An 18,388-nucleotide genomic window follows, 5' to 3' on the forward strand; every position below is an offset into this window, starting at 1 on the left:
GTGTCAGTGAATGAAAGGTGGAAACGATGATCCTTGTTAATACATGTGCATCTCAATAAATTAAAATATTATAGAAAAGTTTATTTATGCCAGTAATTCAAGTGGAAATAACACATTATATAGATCAATTACACAAAGAATGAAAGATTTCATGACTTAATTTATTGAATTGCTTCTAATTATAATGATTATGGCTTTCATTTAATAAGGACCTAAAATTCAGTGTCTCAAATTTTTTTTGATATTACAAAAGACCAATTTTCAAAAGTACGTTTAATATGGAAATGTTGGCCTCTGAAAAGTAAGTCCATCTATATGACTCAATACTTGGGTGGCACATTTTGACTTGAACTACTTTTGACTTTTCATCATATTCTAATGTATTGAGTTGACCTGTATACTTTCGCTTTAATTTCAGTTGTAAACTCAGTGAGGAATATGAGCAGTCTCACATATAGTAACAGCTCCGTACTAAATGAGACATTTTAATGGTGGGATTTTGTATTGTATTTAACCAGACTACCCAGCTGAGCCAGAAGACTACAGGATGAAAGCTCAGACCTGCTGCTACAAAAGCATCCAAACTGTTCACAGTCATCATGCAGAGAGAAAATAAATAGAATGGATATGTTTTCAGTTTCAATCTACTGGTGAATTAAGTTTTCTCCACAGCACATCAAACAAGAAAACAGTAAAACTTCATTAAAATGTTAGTAAAACAATTTATTTTGAGTAGAGATAGTAAACAGATTAAGAAACTTGTTTTGGACAAAATACAATTATGAGTTTGATCATTTGATGTTTGCCTGAGTTTGTTTGAAAATCAAATATCACAATATTTTTACTTTTTTTTATTATCAGACTTACCGATACTTATCTGGCACACCTGGTAAATATATTATTAGCTGTGGTTTGGAGAAAAACCGAAAACAGACATGCCTCTGTCATTATTTAAAGTTATCACAGCTGTTTTAGGTATGTTTTGTTTTAAATATGCATATGTTTAATGTGGAAAATAATTTCCTTGACTGGACAGATGATGTTTGTCGATTGAAACTTTGATCAAACTGCCTCTAGAACCAGCAGATCAAGGAAATTGACTATTATTCAGTGGTAACTTTTTTAACCTTCTGCAAATAGATAGGAAAATAAAAACACATTCATTCAAGCTGCTGAATGAGACATTTGATTTGTCTCATTCAATGACCCCTTGTGGTGCAAACTGAACATTTAAGTCATGTGGAGGGTTCATACAGTCATTCAAGCCAACACAAGTTTTGACAAAATGTTTGTTTAATGTCTTCATCGCATTTAACAGACTTCACAAGTTTACTCCACATCCCTTCAGCATCACACCATCAGTTTACGTGTAATTATTTTGGATTTCTCCACGAGGAACTGAACCTCTCTCGTCGTCAGTTATTTAAATCATAAAGAAATACAGATGATCTTTTATCTATTTCACTAACAATTTTTTTTAGTAACACACAGAGTACTTGAGCATTGCAAAGGCATTCATTTAAATTCTAAAGTTTCATTAAGTTTTGACAGCTTTCCAAAAATGTTTACCATAAATGGGGCTCACAGTGAGTTAGTCAAGCTCAGCCCTTCCTCACTTTTTATTAATCTAAACTGAAGACTGAAGACTGCTGACATGTTGACATATTTGTTTGTGTTAATGTAATGTATTTAAAGATAATCATGTGTTTATAATGATGCTACTGTTATGACCAACCCTCACCTTTGACTTGTGCTGCAGATGTTGATGGGTCAGCTGTTAAGTGGAGGCTGAACATGTGGAGCTGCTGGAGTCTGCAGGCTGTCAGGGCGCCATCTGTTGGATGAACCTGCAACAGCAGACAATTAGAGCTGTAATAAAATCAAGACACTAACCAGGATACTTTGATTTCACGTATTATGTATTTTAATCACAGTCAGACAAGAGCAGAGGATTCAGGCATAATAAGTGAATATTTTAAAGAGTTTGCCTACCAGCGGTGAATTATAGGCCTCTTGTGCGTTTAGCCCACAGTCTGTAAATAGCTAAAAAAAAAAAAAAAACAGGCCTATTTCTCACTGATCCAACTCTTTGTCAGAAATCCTATAAATGCTTGCAACACAAAAATCAAGTTGCTGCCACTGAAACCAAGATCAAAAATTAATATATTAAAGTAACCAGCTGGACTGAAATTAGTAGGCAGCCGTTTGGCCGCCAGCTGGCGCTTTTAGAAAAGGAATTTGATAACACATACTAAAGCACAATTTATACCTAAATAAAGTCTGCAGTTGTACATATAAATAGGATCATCTGCAGATAATTTTAAGAGGGTAAGAAGTCAAATTGTCCATGGGAGGTGTTTACCTGATGAATAAAAGAGCTAAAAGAAATGATAAATCAAAGAATGCATTTTAAGTTTAAGTCAGCCATCGTTTCTGTGAATTCTGTTCAACTTTAACTCTACAATGATTTCAGTTTTTGAATGCACGATCAGTATTCTTTACACCAGCAGGGGGAGACAAATCCCAACAACAGCAAAATAAACAAGGACAACTTGCATTGTTATACAGTGCTATATCAGCTGTGATAACTGTCATCTCCCTTCATTATAATGTGCTGTGCGCTCGTCTGCAGCTGACAGGACCTGAACAAAAAGCTGATAGTAGAGTGTCAGTTTGTCCTTGACATGATGTTAATGCTCTTTATGTTTTGCTTTTTTCATCTGCCATGGATTAAGGGTGAGAAAAATATATCAACAAACAAAATAACATTCTGCAGAGCTTAAAAGTTCGGTATCTAAAATGATTTTTTTCTCAACAGGTGAATCTAACACCAACAGAGTCCTCCAAACACCTCCTTTCATCATTAAGAACATTGGTGAATCTGTTGCCAGTGAGATCAACTGTTCACACAGCATAACAAATTATGAAGTTATTCTGTGGTACAAACAAGAAAGAGCTCTAAAGCTTCTGGGATATCTGAATTTACAATACGAAAATCCCGAGGAGAACGTAAAAGGAAAAATCAGCTTTAACGGAGATGGCCGTAAACATTCAAGCCTCACCATCTCTGATCTGTCATTAAATGACAGCGGTGTGTATTTCTGTGCTGCCAGTCGACACAGTGCTGCAGATTCCCCTCACGTCAGTACAAAAACTCTCCTTTATCTGTCTGCAGAGATACAACATGTTCAGGCTCTTGAACACCTGCAGCTTTGAAGATTTCATTCTCACAAATGTTACTCACTCTCAGGACAAAATTACTCACAACACATATTCTTTGAGACACTGTGTCAAAATGTTAAACAATCAAAATTCCAGTATATTTATTCACAACCATCTTTTATTGTAAATAATTAAGGAATGATCGAATCTGACCTGATAAAATGCAGTCATTGAGAGTTTTATCATCTGATCCTTTGAGCTCTTTTTCAAGGTTGAATAAAACATATTGCTGCCACGTAAACATTTCAAAATGAGATATCATCTGCACTTCTTTTAGTTATATCAGTCCAGCTAGATACCATCTTTTATCATTGTAAAATGTCTACAACTTTTATCATAACTGAGATTGTACTGTCTCTGTGTTACCAATCAGAATTAAAGTTAAAATACAGTTATGTACTGATGGTGGGAAACAGTCTCTGTGCACCTCACCCTACTGATGATTTTGAGACATATTATTTAACTTAAAATAATTTACTGATTGATAATTCTAAATACATAAAGCTTTGTTTGTAATGACAGTTTAATTTAGTTTTAACAGCAATGGCTTTGGTCTTGTCCAGTGAATTACAAGCACAGTGGACACCATCTTTGCGTTGTAGGACCTCCTGATTTACATGTTAAGCACTGACTGTTACCAAACTCTAGGCCTGTTACGATAACATATTTTGTAGGACGATATATTTTCACAGAAACTATCACAATAAACGATAGTATCGCATCGCATCGATGTCGTTTTCGTTTTATAACAATATTAGAGCATAATAACTACATCCTATTCCACAGCAATGCATTTTTAAATCTCAAGAATATTAAACATTGGAATTGAAATGTGGAAAATAAATATTAAAATATCCTACATAAATAAAACATAAATAAATAAACTACAACCAAAACAAATAAAATAGACTTTAGGGCTCTGTTAACAAAAAATTTACACTGAAATAAGCATAAACAGATAAACAACTGGAATGGCTGCATGGGAAATAAAGGGTTTTGTTCGGCAAATCGTACTGCCTGTCAGACATTTGCAGCATTACTTTAAGCACAACACAAAAAAGCACAAAAAAGCACAAAAAGTCACGCATGTAAACGACAATATATTGAGTCCAGACAAAAACTATTGCGTACATTTTAATATGTCAAACAATAAGTACTAAATACAGTAATTATCGTGACAGACCTACCACACTCGCAAAATAATATAAAAACTATTGCCCGCTTAAAATATGATATTTGATTTTTTTCTTCACAACTATCCTGTGACCCCTAGAAATCATGTTATGACCCTCTTGGGGGTCCCAAACCACTGCTTTAAAACAATGGTGAAAACACTGACACACCTATCAGGATCACATCACACAGTGCAGTGACACTCCTATCTAAAGCCTTCAGAACAAGAAAAAAGACTGGGACTCATTTTGTCAGACATGGATATAATCTTCTTTAAAAGAGGCCTCCTCCGATGGTCCTTCTTTGTGCTGTGGACTTCAGGTAATTTACAATAAAATCAACTGTGGACTCTCCTTTATAAATACACCTTAACGTTAAACTTGTTTTCATATTTTGCTGTTACTGTATCTTTATTCTTAAACACGCAGGTTTAACTAATGGAATTGATGTCACCCAGACTGAGATGCTGTGGAAAGATGAGGGTGACAGTGCAACAATAAACTGCAATCACACCAAGGGTACTCAGTACTTCCAGATGTACTGGTACAGACAGCTGCCAGGAGAAACAATGAAACTAATAGTGTACAAATCCACCACCAGCAAATATTATGATTTTGGAGATTTTAGCAAAAGTAAATTTGCAGCAACCAAGCCTGATGCTGTCAGTTGGACATTCACAGTGAAGAATCTGGAGCCAGAAGATAAAGGCTTGTATTTCTGTGCTGTGAGTGAACACAGTGATACAGATCTACTCAATGGCTGAACAAAAAACAGGATCAGAGAACATGACACACTGTAGAGACACTCCCACCTGCAACTCTTCATATGTCTACACTGCACACTACACTGACAATTATATACAAGACTTTGCCTTCCAAAACATGGACATTATCAAACACGGACTCCTCAGCTTGTTACTATTTCTGCCCCATAACAAAGGTAAAGATCAAGGGCTCTGCAGTTTGAAATACATTTTATTAGAGAAATAAGAATTTCCTTTCTCAAATTAAAATGTATCACCTCAATAAAGAAATTGGGAAAAAAAAAAATTAAAATGTATCACAGCAACTTTTTTTAATGGATACGATAAACAATTCCATTACTATATGTTAGCAAAACTAATCATAAATATAAAACATGCTTTTTAATAGCAATTTGCATGGAATTATTAGGTGTTTTAAAACAGAATTGTGTATAGTGGTGACAATTTATATATGACATATGTATATCATCATGATACCATTTGATTTTTCTGACTTTAATTAACTAAAAAGCATGACGAGATCTTTTTCACCCCCAAAGGTCTAAGTGATGGGAGTGATGTCACCCAGACACCTCTTGTGTGGATGGACGAGGGTCAGTCGGCCACAATGAACTGCAGTCATACAAAGGATGGTTCATATCTAGAGATGTACTGGTACAGACAGCTACCAGGGGAGGGAATGAAGCAAATTGTTTTCACAACTCCATTCAGCGCTCACGAATATCCAAGCGGCTTCAGCAAGGACAAATTTCCAGCAAAAAAAAACAACGCTAAGACTGGATCTTTGACAGTGAAGAAGCTGCTGCCTGAGGACAGTGGAGTGTATTTTTGTTCTGTGAGTCAGCACAGTGATACAGGTGACTCAGACAGCTGCACAAATTCACAACTGTTGGTGTCACACTGAATAACACAGGAACAGCTTTCTCTGTAACAACCTGTAGAGGGAACCACATACAAATGGTTGCACTTATCTTGGAGAAAGATGAAGAAAATTGAACTCCTTAACATATTATTCCTCCTGCAAAATACTCCATTATGACTATTATGCTTATGTATTTCTCCACATGTATGAGTTATTTAAATAAGAAACGTGAAATGATGGCACAAATACTTAAAGTATTCCACATGCCAGTGTATTTCCTGATAGACTTTTCATTCCAATTTACTTGTATTGTATTATAATTTAATTACACTTATCTTTTAATTGTAAGTTTCAATTGCATGAATTTTGTCTGTGAATTTTTGTTTTTTATTTAAAATGTTTTTTGTTTTTTCAAAGGTAATTTGTCTTGAAATCTTTGATATTTTTTGTCAACTGGTGTTTCAGATTTCACGTCACAAAAAAGTGTGGCTTGCAATAGTAGTTCTGTGACAGACTCTGACAAGAACAAGGGCAACTGTCTGAAAAATTGAAAATAAAACGTATGTATAAGCCACCATCTACTTTGGGTATATTGCCAAAGATTGTGACAAGCACCAGGAACCAAGCGCACTCAAAGATGTTCTGACAGCTTGTCAGTGTTACTGACACTTCAAGTAACCATTTAGGTTTTTATACTGCACCTTACAGGACCAGAGAATGTCACACACCACAGAGACACACCCACCTGCAACTTCATATCTATCTGTGCTGCCAACTACACTGACAAACATAATGAGACTCCCAGTTTTAGACAATGGACATTAACAGACAGGGTCTCCTCAGCTTGTTGGTATTTATTTTCTGGATACAAGGTTAGGTACTGTTATATCATTCAATTTCTTCCAGAGATCAAATCTGCACTGTTGTAATTTTTACTGTTATACACACAGGTCTAACTGATGGAAGTGATGTCAACCAGATTCCCAAACTGTGGAAAAAACAGCTAGACGATGCCACAATAGAATGCAACCACACAAAGGGTGCTGGCTATAACCAGATGTACTGGTACAGACAGCTGCCAGGACAAACTATGAAACAAATTGTGTACACAACACTCGGCAAAGAAGATCATGACTTTGGAGAATTCAGCAAAGAGAAATATTCAGCCACCAAGCCTGACGGTGACAGTGGGACATTCACAGTGAAGAATCTGGAGCCAGGAGATCAAGGCTTGTACTTCTGTGCTGTGAGTAAACACAGTGATACATACACAGTCAATAGCTGAGCAAAAACCCCAGTGCACTGTTAACATAACTGTGATATCATGTACTGTAGGGGGACCTCAAGGACCACAAATTCTCCCACTTAGACAATGTGGATTTTGATACGGAAGCTAATGTGACTGAAGATCATACATACGACACTCCCACCTGCAACATTTTAGATCTCTAACTACACTGACTGTTATATTAGACCTGTTGCAGTGTCTGAATAGCAGAACATGGACATTATCAGACATGGTCTCTTGAGCTTTTTAATACTTCTGCTCAGGATAAACGGTAAGAGTTACTCACTACATTAAAACCTTTGTTAGGTTAACAAGCAAAACTTAAAAAATAATAATTTTAAATGGACTATAGTGTGAGAGTTACAGTGTTCACCTTTGTTTGTTTACACTGTTTTACACAGGTTTAACTGTGGGTGATGATGTCAACCAGCCACCCATGCTGTGGAAAGCCAAGGGAGACAATGCAACAATAAACTGCAGCCACACCAAGGGTTCTAGCTATTATCAGATGTACTGGTACAGACAGCTGCCAGGAGAAACTATGAAACAAATTGTGTTCATTACTGAGTCCACTACAGAATTTCAGCAAGGGTTCGGGAAAGAGAAATTCTTAGCCACCAAGCCTAACGCTGAAAGTGGGACATTCACAGTGAAGAATCTGGAGCCAGAAGATAAAGGCTTGTACTACTGTGCTGTGAGTCAACACAGTGATACAGACACATTCAATAGCTGAACAAAAACTGCAGTGAACTGTTAGCACATCTATTAGTGAGTCTTTTTATCTGCTGTACTGTAGGGGGACCTCAAGTATCATCACTGAACATCACATAACACAGAGACACTCCCAGCTGTTACTCATCATGTCTCTGTGTCACGTCACACCATCATTACACAGACTGACAGGGACTCTGGTCTCCAAGTTAATTTTGCTCAGAGCACAATAATGATCACAGCTGGTCTGATCAATCTCTCTGCAGCTCTGCTCTGGATTGTAGGTACTGGACATTATGAGGCTAATGAATGACAGAAGCATTACTTCAGTTTTACATTGAAATGTATACTTGTCTCTTGATCATTCTGTCTCTACACAGAGAAGTTGTTGGTGGTCCTGTAACACTTTTTTTCTTTTACCCCCAAGGTCTAAGTAATGGGAGTGATGTCAGCCAGACACCTCTTGTGTGGATGGACGAGGGTCAGTCTGTCACAATGAACTGCAGTCACACTAAGGGTGCTAGTTATTTCCAGATGTACTGGTACAGACAGCAACCAGGCAAAGGAATGAAGCAAATTGTTTTCACAACTCCAACTCCACCACATACATATGAAAGCGACTTCAATAAGGACAAATTTCCAGCAACAAAGAGTGATGCTCAGACTGGATCTTTGACAGTGACGAAGCTGCTGCCTGGGGACAGTGCAGTGTATTTCTGTTCTGTGAGTCAACACAGTGATACAGGTGACTCAGACAGCTGCACAAATACCCAACTGTTAGTGTCACAATGAATAAAGTATCAGTGTCTTTAATCATCCATAGGGGGAGCTCTGGATTTATAGTCTACATTAGGATTTGGGGATTAGTATTAAGTATAATTCGTGATAAGTAGCTTTTACATGTTTGTGTTGAACCCTTGTTTCATGGTTACAATGACTATTGTACTGTGTGACTACCTGGATCTAGAATTAAAAATATTTTTTCTATAAACCACCATCACTTCTGTGTTTTCCACCAAAAATGGAGACATGCACTTGGAAGCTTGGAGTACCATAGCACAAAACATGTCATTACACTCCTGAGTACAAACTAAGACACATGTAGACAGATTACCAGTTTATTGACAAGCATAAAGACTGTGTTGTCTCACAGTTATGACACACCTTTTTTACAATGAGCACCATCATCTGACAGGATGGATGATGGGGCCTTAATATCAGCTGCTTTGTTGAATGCCTCACAGTCATCTGTCACATGTGTCTGAACGAGTAACGCTGTGAGAAAAGTACTGTGTTACTGAACAAACTGTGCAGTTTTTTGCCCTGCTGCTGCTGACCCCATTAACCTGTTGGTTAATGGTTTGGTTTCAGGTAGTACTGAGAGTCATGGAGTCCACCAGACCTCAAGGTTACTCATACAGATGGTCAGTCTGCTCAGCTGAACTGCAGTAAGGATCTTGGTGAAAATCACTTTCAGATGTTCTGGTATCAACAGTTGCCAGGGGAGAGTATGAAGCAGATTGTCCACATGGTACCTTACAGCCCACCAGACTTTAGCTTTTAGCCTGGACAAATTCTCAGCCATAAAGAATGAAGCAAAGACAGGACTTTGGCAATCTGCCTGCTTTGATCAAATTCCAGTGAGCCGCTTGAGAAAGTTTATTCAGGTTCATTATAGACACATAAGAGTGGAAAACAGCACGACATAGAGTATGAAAATAACAAACACCAAGTAACAGATAAAGGGAAAGAGCCATAATAAAATACATATTGAGAGTTGGTGCAACTGTTAACATCAAAACAGTTCGATAACAATATTAAATGTTGGAGGAGTTTCTCTAATCATTTCAACCCCAAAGAAAGTACTTACACTCTAGTTTAGATTTGTCTGTTTATACCAACATTTTCTATTGACTTATTCTTTTTTTTATCCTGCAGATAATATTTTAGTTACCAAGATGACAGAAAATAATAAAAATCAACACAGCACAAAATGAGACCTTTGATTTGCGTATTTAAAAATATTGAAGTTTCAATATTATAAAATGATAGATGAAAACAGCAGAAAGTCCACTAATTTCTGAAGTGGGAACCAGTGAATGTTTTTTATGATTGATATTCTCTGTTGACCATCTTATTAATCAATGCCATTTAAAATGCATTTTCACGTGGAAGGTACCTTAAAATAATCACAATCTCTGTCTCCTCCCCTCCAAGTTGATCTCACAACGTCGGTTCAGTCTGTCAGTCAAAGCAGAGCCAGAGGAAGATAAAGACATCATGATCAGAAACATCAACAGAATCACTCTGCTGCTTCTCTGGCTCTCCTGTAGGTTTCAAGTCACTGTTTGGTAATAGTTGCAGTTTTTTGTTGTGAATTCTGTCTAAAATGTTTTTCTCTTTTATTACAGGTCGTTCACAGAGCAGCAAAGTCCATCAGGCTCCACCATCAATATTAGAGAGTCCTAATGTTTCAGCAACAATCAGCTGTAACCATTCAATCAGTTCATACTATATAACATTGTGGTATCAGCAGCCAGTGGGTGACTCTGACCTCAAACTCATTGGATTCATTTCTTATAGTAAACCAACTCTTGAGAAGCCATTCGAAAAGCAGTTCAATATAACAGGAAATGGCTCATCAAAATCCCAACTTCATGTACTAAAACTGAGACAGCCAGACGTCAGCGGCGTGTATTACTGTGCAGCTAGTAGACACAGTGACTCACTTTCACTCTTGCTTCTACAAAAACCCTCTCTGACAATCAGCATAAATTCACACTGAGAAGCACACCTGCATTAAACGGCAGCCTGTGGCAGGAAATCACCACTGATATCACCAGCATAGCTGTGTGAACCAACAAGGCAGGATACTAAACAAATCCAATGACGAGGACACGTGACGACCCACAACACCAACTCCTGCACATCCAGGCATCTCTGTTCAGTTTCCAGTCATCATAATTACAGTTTTGTTTTCCTATGAGTTAGGATTATGATTCAACTCCTTGTACATTTAGCAGCTGTGTCATTCTGTTTTGCAGGTAATATTATCTTTACTAATGATAAAAAAACATTTCTGATTTTCTGACATGAACAACAAATAAACCACATTGTAAATGACAGCTGGCTCATCATGAGACAGCTAGAATCTTAATATTTATCCATTAGGGTGCACTGTTTTTCCAAACATTATTTGTGTGCAATATCTATCTTTTACTGCTTCCCTTTAAGAGGTGGCAGTATGTCTTTGACCCCTTAAACTGATCCAATGGTGTGTTGCAGTAGCCTACATGATTGTTTTAATGTTTAGATGAGCATGAACTATGACACCACCTACCTTGGTTTTCTGGAAGGAGGGCTTAATCAGCAAAGAAGGAGGGAATGACCGGCATATCTGCATGTATAGTGATGAAAACAGTTCCAGAAACAAGACTGACTTTGAATTCAGTCAGAAATCTCAAGATGATGATCATTGTCTGCTGTCTAACCTTCAATTTAATATTGGTTTCAGGTACATTTTCTCTGTTTGTTTGCAAATAGCTTGCTGTTGCCATTTAAACTATTTTCATACTACATGCTTTGATATGCAAGGTTCAATTATATACAGTAAAGACAGATTAAAAGACAGCATTTGATTTTTCATTAAATATTTGATGGTAGTAACTTGCATCATTCACTTTTCCACAGGTTCTTCTCCAGCTGACCAAGTCTTTCAGACTCCAGCCATCACTTTCAACAAACTTGAAGAAACAGCCAAAATCAACTGTTCGCACAATATCCAGAACAATGAGCGGATCCTCTGGTACAAGCAATCAGAGAACAGACAGCTACAGTTCCTGGGATACATGATAGGAGACAGAGGGTTACCAGAGAATGGGGTGGATGTGAAGATGGAAGGGAGTGCACAAAAAGCAAAGACCTGCACATTAATAACTAAAAGACTCAGCCTGAACAGCAGTGCAGTTTACTTCTGTGCTACTAGTTACACAGTGCTACATATCAAAAACCTCCCAATCACATTTTTTTCTGTATTACAGCTCACCACCCACAGCCCCTTTGAGGTGGTGGTATATCGTTGATTTGATGGGAGTGTATTGGAAGTTGACATGATGGTTTTAATGTAAAGAGGAGGGGCATATACTATGACACCACCCACCCAGTGACCTCATAGCGATTTATTAAGAGGGTTTACTCAAAGAGGAGATTAAATAATCAGTACAACTGCTGAGATACATTGAGAATATCTTTCATATCAACAATAAAATAACTACCAAACAACATAACCATAAGACAACATGATAATCTTATTCATAGTGTGCCGCTGCTGAAATTTCACATGATCATGAATATCAATGCACCACTCATGATTTCTACCCTCGTGGCCTTCGCAATTTGGCCTTGTGCCCTTGAAAAAAATATCTGCCCTGAGGCCAGGGTGGCCTTGATGCCCCACTCGCACTGCCCCAGTTAGTTTTGCATTTTGGCGTTGTGTTGCTGTTGCCTCAGCAAAGTGTCTGTCACCCGTCAGCCAATCAAACTCGACCCTCTTCTCCGTCCGCCTCCGAGACATGCGCGCATTCACTCGCTTACACACACACACACACACACACACACACACACACACACACACACACACACACACACACACACACTGAACATACCGAGTTGCTGTGCCTACCTGTCTGTATCAGTCCCCTCCCCACATGATCGCTCAGTGTCTCACCGTCTGCGTGTGTGTGCACGCCAAACTAAATACTATCAACCTATGGATGATGGGGCCTTAACATCAGCTGCTTTGTTGAATGCCTCACAGTCATCTGTCACATGTGTCTGAACGAGTAACGCTGTGAGAAAAGTACTGTGTTACTGAACAAACTGCAGTTTTTTGCCCTGCTGCTGCTGACCCCATTAACCTGTTGGTTAATGGTTTGGTTTCTGGTAGTGCTGAGAGTCATGGAGTCCACCAGACCTCAAGGTTACTCATACAGATGGTCAGTCTGCTCAGCTGAACTGCAGTAAGGATCTTGGTGAAAATCACTTTCAGATGTTCTGGTATCAACAGTTGCCAGGGGAGAGTATGAAGCAGATTGTCCACATGGTACCGTACAGCCCACCAGACTTTAGCTTTTAGCCTGGACAAATTCTCAGCCATAAAGACTGAAGCAAAGACAGGACTTTGGCAATCTGCCTGCTTTGAACAAATTACAATGAGCTGCTTGAGAAACTGTATTCAGGTTCATTATAGACACACTGATAAGAGTGGAAAACAGCACGACATAGAGTATGAAAATAACAAACACCAAGTAACAGATAAAGGGAAAGAGCCTTAATAAAATACACATTGAGAGTTGGAGCAACTGTTAACATCAAAACAGTTCCATAACAATATTAAATGTTGGAGGAGTTTCTCTAAGAGCATTTCAACCCCAAAGAAAGTACTTACACTCTAGTTTAGATTTGTCTGTTTATACTAACATTTTTTATTGACTTATTATTTTTTTTATCCTACAGATAATAATTTAGTGACCTAGATGTCAGAAAATAATAAAAATCAACACAGCACAAAATGAGACCTTTGATTTGCGTATTTAAAAATATTGAAGTTTCAATAATATAAAATGATAGATGAAAACAGCAGAAAGTCCACTAATTTCTGAAGTGGGGACCAATGAATGTTTTTTATGATTGATATTCTCTGTTGACCATCTTATTAATCAATGCCATTTAAAATGCATTTTCACGAGGAAGGTACCTTAAAATAATCATAATCTCTGTCTCCTCCCCTCCAAGTTGATCTCACAACGTTGGTTCAGTCTGTCAGTCAAAGCAGAGCCAGAGGAAGATAAAGACATCATGATCAGAAACATCAACAGAATCACTCTGCTGCTTCTCTGGCTCTCCTGTAGGTTTCAAGTCACTGTTTGGTAATAGTTACAGTTTTTTGTTGCGAATTCTGTCTAAAATGTTTTTCTCTTTTATTGCAGGTCGTTCACAGAGCAGCAAAGTCCATCAGGCTCCACCATCAATATTAGAGAGTCGTAATGTTTCAACAACAATCAGCTGTAACCATTCAATCAGTTCATACAATGTAATATTGTGGTATCAGCAGCCAGTGGGTGACTCTGACCTCAAACTCATTGGATTCATTTATTATAGTGAACCAACTCTTGAGAATCCATTTGAAAAGCAGTTCAATATAACAGGAGATGGCTCATCAAAATCCCAACTTCATGTACTAAAACTGAGACAGCCAGACGTCAGCGGCGTGTATTACTGTGCAGCTAGTAGACACAGTGACTCACTTTCACTCTTGCTTCTACAAAAACCCTCTCTGACAATCAGCATAAATTCACACTGAGAAGCACACCTGCATTAAACGGCAGCCTGTGGCAGGAAATCACCACTGATATCACCAGCATAGCTGTGTGAACCAGCAAGGCAGGATACTAAACAAATCCAATGACGAGGACACGTGACGACCCACAACACCAACTCCTGCACATCCAGGCATCTCCGTTCAGTTTCCAGTCATCATAATTACAGTTTTGTTTTCCTGTGAGTTAGGATTATGATTCAACTCCTTGTACATTTAGCAGCTGTGTCATTCTGTTTTGCAGGTAATATTATCTTTACTAATGATAAAAAAACATTTCTGATTTTCTGACATGAACAACAAATAAACCACATTGTAAATGACAGCTGGCTCATCATGAGACAGCTAGAATCTTAATATTTATCCATTAGGGTGCACTGTTTCTCCAAACATTATTTGTGTGCAATATCTATCTTTTACTGCTTCCCTTTAAGAGGTGGCAGTATGTCTTTGACCCCTTAAACTGATCCAATGGTGTGTTGCAGTAGCCTACATGATTGTTTTAATGTTTAGATGAGCATGAACTATGACACCACCTACCTTGGTTTTCTGGAAGGAGGGCTTAATCAGCAAAGGAGGAGGGAATGACCTACCGGCATACCTGCATGTATAGTGATGAAAACAGTTCCAGAAATAAGACTGACAAGAATTCAGTCAGAAATCTCAAGATGATGATCTTTGTCTGCTGTCTAACCTTCAATTTTATATTGGTTTCTGGTACATTTTCTCTGTTTCCTTGCTGTTGCCATTTAAACTATTTTCATACTAAATGCTCTGATATGCAATGTTCAATTATATACAGTAAAGACAGATTAAAAGATAGCATTTTATTTTATTTTTTTAGTAAATATTATATGGTAGTAACTTGCGTCATTCACTTTTCCACAGGTTCTTCTCCAGCTGACCAAGTCTTTCAGACTCCAGCCATCACTTTCAACAAACTTGAAGAAACAGCCAAAATCAACTGTTCGCACAATATCCAGAACTATGATCGGATCCTCTGGTACAAGCAATCAGAGAACAGACAGCTACAGTTCCTGGGATACATGATAGGAGACAGAGGGTTACCAGAGAATGGGGTGGATGTGAAGATGGAAGGGAGTGCACAAAAAGCAAAGACCTGCACATTAATAATTGAAAGACTCAGTCTGAGCAGCACTGCAGTGTACTTCTGTGCTGCTAGTTACACAGTGCTACATATCACTGCTCCTCTGTACAAAAACCTCTTTGCTGCACATTCTTTTATCTCTGTATTACAGCTCACAGCCTGATGCACCTGTACTCCTTCCTTTCATAAGGTAATCGTATCTCTTTAATCATATCTTCACACTGAGTCAGTGGCATACAGTGGTAGTTGACATGATGATTACGTTAAGGGGAGGAGGATGAACGAAGACACCACCCACCTAATGATTTTTTAACGGTTTGCCGACAAAAGGGTTTCCTTAAGAGGATGGAAATGATCACTAAAACTGCTGAGACACTGAGTATTTCTTTTATATCAACTTTCCTTAATACTATTCCAAACAAAAATGACCAGAAAAGTCACTATGATCATTCCATTAATACACACGTATGTCACCATTATTCTGTTGTCAGGTAATGTTAAAGTTTTTAACAACATCTGTTTATAGTTTTGTTTAGAACAAGCATTTTACCGTGCTTCTGTTTTATTATTTTTATTTTATGTATTAAACTGCTGAATTTACCAGTGATTATTCTTATATATTGTGTCTTTTTTTTCGGTTGATGTCTTTTTAACAGGTTCCTCTTTCAGTGACCAAGTCTTCCAGGAGCCAGCGGACATTTACAACAAACCAGGAGAAACAGCCAAAATCAGATGTTTACACACGTTTTCAAGCTATGACCGAATCCTCTGGTACAAACAGTCAGACAGACAACTACAGCTCCTGGGATATGTGGATTATACCAAGGGATATCCAGAGGACGGACTGAATGTGAAGATAGAAGGGAGTGGAAGCAAAGACAAAAACTGCACTTTAAAAATTGAAGGACTCAACCTGAGCAGCAGTGCAGTGTACTTCTGTGCTGCTAGTTACACAGTGCTACATATCACTGCTCCTCTGTACAAAAACCTCCTCGCTGCACATTCTTTTATCTCTGTATTACAGCTCACAGCCTGATGCACCTGTACTCCTTCCTTTTATTAGTCGTATCTCTCCAATCACATCGTCACACTGAGTCAGTGGCATACAGTGGTACTGGATGTGCTGATTACGTTAAGGGGAGGAGGATGAACGAAGACACCACCCACATAATGATTTTTTAACGGTTTGCCGACAAAAGGGTTTCCTTGAGAGGATAGAAGCGATCAGTAAAACTGCTGAGACACTGAGGATTTCTTTTATATCAACTTTCCATAATACTATTCCAAACAAAAATGACCAGAAAAATCAATATGATCATTCCATTAATACACACGTATGTCACCATTATTCTGTTTTCAGGTAATGTTAAAATGTTTTTGCAACATCTGTTTATACCTTTGTATCCAACCAGTATTACAGTGCTGCTATTTAAGTTGTAGCTGAACTTAATTATTTTTATTTGATTTATTACACTGCTGAATTTACCAGTGATTATTCTTATATATTGTGTCTTGTTTTCGGTTGATGTCTTTTTAACAGGTTCCTCTTTCAGTGACCAAGTCTTCCAGGAGCCAGCGGACATTTACAATAAACCAGGAGAAACAGCCAAAATCAGATGTTCACACACATTTTTAATCTATGACCAAATCCTCTGGTACAAGCAGTCAGGAAGACAACTACAGTTCCTCGGCTATGTGAGTTTTGATGAGGGCCATCCAGAGGATAAAATGAATGTGAAGATAGAAGGGGGTGGAAGCAAAGACAAAAACTGCACTTTAAAAATTGAAGGACTCAACATGAACAGCAGTGCAGTGTACTTCTGTGCTGCTAGTTACACAGTGCTACATATCACTGCTCCTCTGTACAAAAACCTCTTCGCTGCACATTCTTTTATCTCTGTATTACAGCTCACAGCCTGATGCACCTGTACTCCTTCCTTTCATAAGGTAGTCGTATCTCTTTAATCACATCGTCACACTGAGTCAGTGGCATACACTGGTACTGGATGTGCTGATTACATTAAGGGGAGGAGGATGAAAGAAGACACCACCCACATAATGATTTTTTAACGGTTTGCCGACAAAAGGGTTTCCTTAAGAGGATGGAAATGATCAGTAAAACTGCTGATACACTGAGGATTTCTTTTATATCAACTTTCCATAATACTATTCCAAACAAAAATGACCAGAAAAATCAATATGATCATTCCATTAATACACACGTATGTCACCATTATTCTGTTTTCAGGTAATGTTAAAGTTTTTAACAACATCTGTTTATGGTTTTGTTTAGAACAAGTATTTTGCAGTGCTTGTATTTTATTATTTTTATTTCATGTATTAAACTGCTGAATTTACCAGTGTTTATTCTTATATATTGTGTCTTGTTTTCGGTTGATGTCTTTTTAACAGGTTCCTCTTTCAGTGACCAAGTCTTCCAGGAGCCAGCGGACATTTACAACATACCAGGAGAAACAGCCAAAATCAGATGTTCACACACATTTTCAAGCTATAACCGAATCCTCTGGTACAAACAGTCAGACAGACAACTACAGTTCCTGGGACATGTGGAGTATACCAAGGGATATCCAGAGGACGGACTGAATGTGAAGATAGAAGGGAGTGGAAGCAAGGATGAAAAATGCACTTTAATAATTGAAAGCCTCAACGTGAGCAGCAGTGCAGTGTACTTCTGTGCTGCTAGTTACACAGTGCTACATATCACTGCTCCTCTGTACAAAAACCTCCTCATCACACACTCTCTTATCTCTGTACAACAGCTCCTCCCACCTGTCTTACTTCCTCACTGCACATTCTTTTATCTCTGTATTACAGCTCACAGCCTGATGCACCTGTACTCCTTCCTTTCATAAGGTAATCGTATC

General features: G+C 38.0%; 1 protein-coding gene across 2 annotated transcripts in view; it reads right to left on the reverse strand.

The window, feature by feature from the left end:
* The window catches only part of tspan37 (tetraspanin 37), a 34,269-nt gene extending 32,420 nt beyond the window's left edge, over positions 1-1,849 (reverse strand). For both annotated transcript variants that reach the window (XM_059353666.1, XM_059353665.1), the window contains exon 1: positions 1,742-1,849. The gene's annotated coding sequence lies outside the window, so the exon portion shown is untranslated. The remainder of the gene's footprint in view (positions 1-1,741) is intronic.
* Between the last annotated feature and the right edge of the window lie 16,539 nt (positions 1,850-18,388).

The sequence above is a fragment of the Centropristis striata genome, chromosome 16 (genome assembly GCF_030273125.1).
Source record: "Centropristis striata isolate RG_2023a ecotype Rhode Island chromosome 16, C.striata_1.0, whole genome shotgun sequence".
NCBI classification, from domain to species: domain Eukaryota; kingdom Metazoa; phylum Chordata; class Actinopteri; order Perciformes; family Serranidae; genus Centropristis; species Centropristis striata.